The 4,847-nt window shown below is 30.4% G+C and overlaps 1 pseudogene; it reads right to left on the reverse strand.

The window, feature by feature from the left end:
* Positions 1-667: 667 nt before the first annotated feature.
* LOC131629669 (heat shock 70 kDa protein 4-like) lies at positions 668-2,784 on the reverse strand (annotated as a pseudogene).
* Positions 2,785-4,847: the final 2,063 nt, after the last annotated feature.

Below are 4,847 nucleotides of genomic sequence, written 5' to 3' on the forward strand. Positions count from 1 at the left end.
CCCCACGTGTCAAACCTGTTTTTCCACCATATATTTGGTTTATTATCAATTACCAAATATATCTATATCTTCACAACTACTACAATTTAATAAATTAAATTAATATTTATATGACAATCAACATTAAAAAAAATTCTTTTGTTAATTCGTATAAATTTTTATATACATTTTTTAATTATAACTATATAGTATTTATTTAATATTTATATTAACTTTACGCGACCCGTGCAAACGCACGGGTGCTTTACTAATATAAATAACAAACACATACTGCATTATTTAATCAGGATTTATTATTGCTAGCCCTTGTTGTACTTCTACTACTGAATGGCATCTCTTATGCCTAAATGCCTAAATATATTAAGCATATTACTTTTGCTGTTTCAAAAGAAAATAACAAACACATGCTACATGTAACCACAAACAACCAACAAGAATACAAGGCAAAACTTTCTGATTTTGAATTGGCCAAAATTGGACCAGTACTCTCATTTTAGCAGTATCAAACAATACAAAAGTTGGACGAGACATTCTGGATGTATAACTAGAAACAAACTAACATTAAACCACATTTAGGTGATATAGTTCATTACTTTTGCAAATTTTAAACATATAAAATAGAAAATATCTTTTGCAAATTTCCAACACAAAATAGAAAATAACTAAGCTAGTCAATCTGAAGAATGGGTTTCACAACACTCTTCAACTTTTTCAAACAATCCTGGAACACTTCTGTCTCCTTCTGTTGGCTTGCATCAAGTATATTTTTCGCCTTTGAAATTTCCAAATTGATCATTAATTCATCTTGGCTGCTAAGCTTAGAACTTCTATCAATATTCTTCAAAACTTTGTTTATCTTGTAAACATAATCATCCAAAGCATTCATTGCATTAACTCTCTTCTGGTACTTCTCATCTTCAGCCTTGTATTTCTCAGCTTCTTGAATCAATTTCATAATCTGTTGAGGTGATAATCTTCCTGTGTCATTGGTTATGATAATCTCATTCTTATTTCCAGAAGTTTCTTCTTCAGCAGATACAGTTAAAATTCCATCAGCGTCTATGTCAAAATATACATTCAAAGGATGGCCTCGAGGATAAGAAGGGTTGCAATCGAGATAAAACAAACCTAACAAGTTGTTATCACTTGCCCTTGTCCTCTCACCCTCGCAAACCTTAATTCTGACAGAGGATTGGTTGTCCTCACCCTTTTTGTACACTTTTTTCTTCTTCACAGGAATGGTAGTGTTCTTAGGAATCACTACACCCATTAGATCTCCAATTAATGATATTCCAAGTGAAAGTGGTGCAACATCTAATATCAACACGTTTGGAGAAAAACTATCACCTTTACACAACAAAGCAGCCTGAACCGCCGTTCCATAAGCAACTCCCTCGTCAGCATTGATGCTCTTACACAGATCCTTCCCCTTGAAAATTTCTTGTAAGAGTTACTGCACCTTTGGAATCCGAGATGAGCCACCAACAAGGACTACATCATGTATATTATTCTTATCCATCTTCGAATCTTTAAGACACATATTCACCGTCTCCATACACTTAGTAAAAAGGTCCATATTGAGTTCCTCAAACCTCGCACGAGTTATAGATGAAGAAAAATCAGTATTATCAAATAAGGCATCTACCTCAATGGTGGTATCAACAGCAAAAGTGAGTGTTCTTTTTGCTCTTTCACAAGAGGTTTTTAATCTTCTAAGGGACTTAGCATTCCTAGTAATGTCCATTTTGTTCTTCCTCTTTAACTCCTCTACAAAAAAGCTTACCATTCTATTATCAAAGTCCTCTCCTCCAAGGTGAGTATCTCCAGTAGTGGCTTTAACTTTGAATACGTCGCCTTTAACTGTGAGTATAGACACATCAAATGTACCACCACCAAGATCAAATATGAAAACATTTCTCTCTTCGACACAGTTAGCTCTCTTCTGAAGCCCATATGCAAAAGCAGCAGCAGTTGGTTCATTTATGATCCGAATTACATTAAGGCCAGCAATAGCACCAGCATCTTTTGTGGCTTTTCGCTGAGAATCATTGAAATAAGCCGGCACAGTAATGACTGCATTCTTGACAGGTGATTCCAAAAATGCTTCTGCAATCTCTCGCATCTTAGCGAGGACCATAGATGATATTTCCTCCGGAAATAGGTGCTTTTCTTCACCCTTGTACTTCACAGCAATCATGGGTTTGTCATCAGCACCAGCAATGACCTTAAAGGGCCACATCTTTAAATCATTCTGAATTATTGGATCACTATAATTCCTTCCAATCAACCTCTTTGCGTCTGCAAGTAAATAAAACTAGTGATCATGTACATTTTGTTTTGATAAACTGAAAACTTACGTAAATAACACACGTCAAAGGCATATTCAATACGTCCCACGGCGACAATGATACCAACACATGTAAATACTTTAAATCACTTCTATTTTGTCAAATTAGTACTTACGTTAAAGTGTCAATGTCATAGTGTATGTGTTAGCCGTTAGGGAAGTAATACTAACTAAATTACATAAATAAATCGTGAAGGAATTAAAGAAGATGAATTACCAAAGACAGTATTGGATGGGTTAGAGGAAGCTTGATTTTTGGCAGCATCACCGAACAACCTTTGGGAGTCAGTGAAAGCAACACAAGAAGGTGTGATTCTGTTGCCTTGTTCATTGTGTATGATCTCAGCCCTATTGTTTGGACCTTGCCAAACTGCTACACATGAGTAGGTTGTGCCAAGGTCGATTCCAATAGCAGGTCCCTCATATTTTGTGGCCATTCTCTTTCAAGGTAATGGAGACTATTGTTAAGAGATTTGAATTTATTCTTTAAGTTAGGGGTTTTTGCTAGGGGTATTGGCGAGTTAGTGTTGGGTCAAATTTGAGAAATTCATTGTGGTTGGATTGGGTTGAGTTTTTAACCGCCTAAAACAATGAATCAACATGCTCATTAATAAGTTAGGTTTGATTATATTTTTTAGATTATAAATAAAAAACCAATTTACTTTACACATTTATTTTACATAAACATTAAAAAAACTCATAAATTTTAGTATTTAACTAGTAAGAGATATGTGTTTCCGCACGGCTAATTTAATTATGATATTATATAAATAATTAAAAAAATAATTATTTAAAATTTTCAAATAATAATCATAATATAATTCTTAATGTCATAAATAGTATCAAATACAAATGTAAAATCTATTATAATATATAAAAAGTAAAGTACCTGATAATTACACTTTAAGCCTTCTGACTAAATAACTAAAACCGTTCAAATTCTATGGTTAAATTCGTCTTTTTGATAAATAAAGCCACCATATTCATTTGACATTAAATGCTATCTATTGTGTCATTTTTTGATTGGTTGATTTCATTTTTATTTATTTGGTTTTTCCTTTTTTTAATCTATTTTATATAATCTTATTAATCTATATTATATTATAATAGATAGATACAATTATAGCATGTCATTATTGCAGCCACCCTATTTTGAACTATTACCAATATTATTTTCATGGGTGAAGCATTTTGCATTTACAAAGTTTGTAATTAAAATTACACAATACACTATGCACTCATTAATTTACATGGCACACTATATATCATGAACCTCTCACAATCACTTCTAACAACACTATTTCTGATTCCATTCTTCCTCCATCGTTCCACTTCTTCTTTCTCCATAATCTGCAACCCACCACCATTGAACGCCATCAAGCCACCGCGTCTCACCCTCACTGGACTGCAACGCTCCATACTGGACTTCCACCACTCGTCGTGCCGGATACAACTGATACAATATAGAACCACCGGCGAAAATAAAAAACGATAGCTTGATTTTTTTTCTGGTTCTTTACTGTTATTGAATTGGTTTATCATTTGATTAAAGGATTGGTACTATTAGTTTCCCCTATTTCATCTTTTTTACTTCTTTCTTTTTTTAGTGATTTTTGTTTGGTGATTATAGTAATGAATTGTTAAATGATTATAGTGATTTTTTTGAAGGATGTCTCTTCATTATTGTTCATTATTGTTATTGAATTTGTTTATCCTTTGATCGAGAGATTAGTATTGTTATTATAACAGATTATTTTATTATGAAGATTTCTCTTTATATTTTGATTTTGATTTATATTTTAACAATGGAGATATTATTTTTTTCATTCATATTTTAAACAAATAAGTAACATTATTAATGAATTGTTAAATTATTATTTATGTATAATTTAATTTATGAATTATTAAATTATTATTTATGTATAATTATGTATAATTTAATTTATTATTGACTTTTTGTATTCAAAGAAAAAATAATACTATCAATCTGCATTTAAGGACAATTTTAAACGGAATTATGTAAAAGAAAAACTAACAAAAGTACCTGGAATAATTTACATTCATCAATTATTTGAAATTTTAATAATTTTTTATAGAATTAGAAGAATTACATAAGTGAGTATGTATCATATTAAAATGTTATTATTATACACATAATTAGTTATTTAATGTAATTAATTTTACAACTTTTTTTATATTTATACAATAAATATACAATAAACTAAATTTATTTTTGAATTGAAAACTAAACCATATATATATATATATATATATATATATATATTCGTGTATTAATATAACAAAAGGTCAGTACCAAGAAAAAATATGGGTGACTGTTTTTTCTATAACTTTTATTTATCTTTTATTAATAATATAGTATTTTTGAAAAAATAAAAAATACAAATTCCTATAGCTATTAATGCTATCTTTCTCATTTTTCAATATAAATTTATTTTTTCGTTGTTTAGAGCAATTTAATTTAAAAGATCATCTGGGAAGA

This window comes from Vicia villosa, unplaced genomic scaffold (genome assembly GCF_029867415.1).
Source record: "Vicia villosa cultivar HV-30 ecotype Madison, WI unplaced genomic scaffold, Vvil1.0 ctg.000589F_1_1, whole genome shotgun sequence".
Lineage (NCBI taxonomy): Eukaryota > Viridiplantae > Streptophyta > Magnoliopsida > Fabales > Fabaceae > Vicia > Vicia villosa.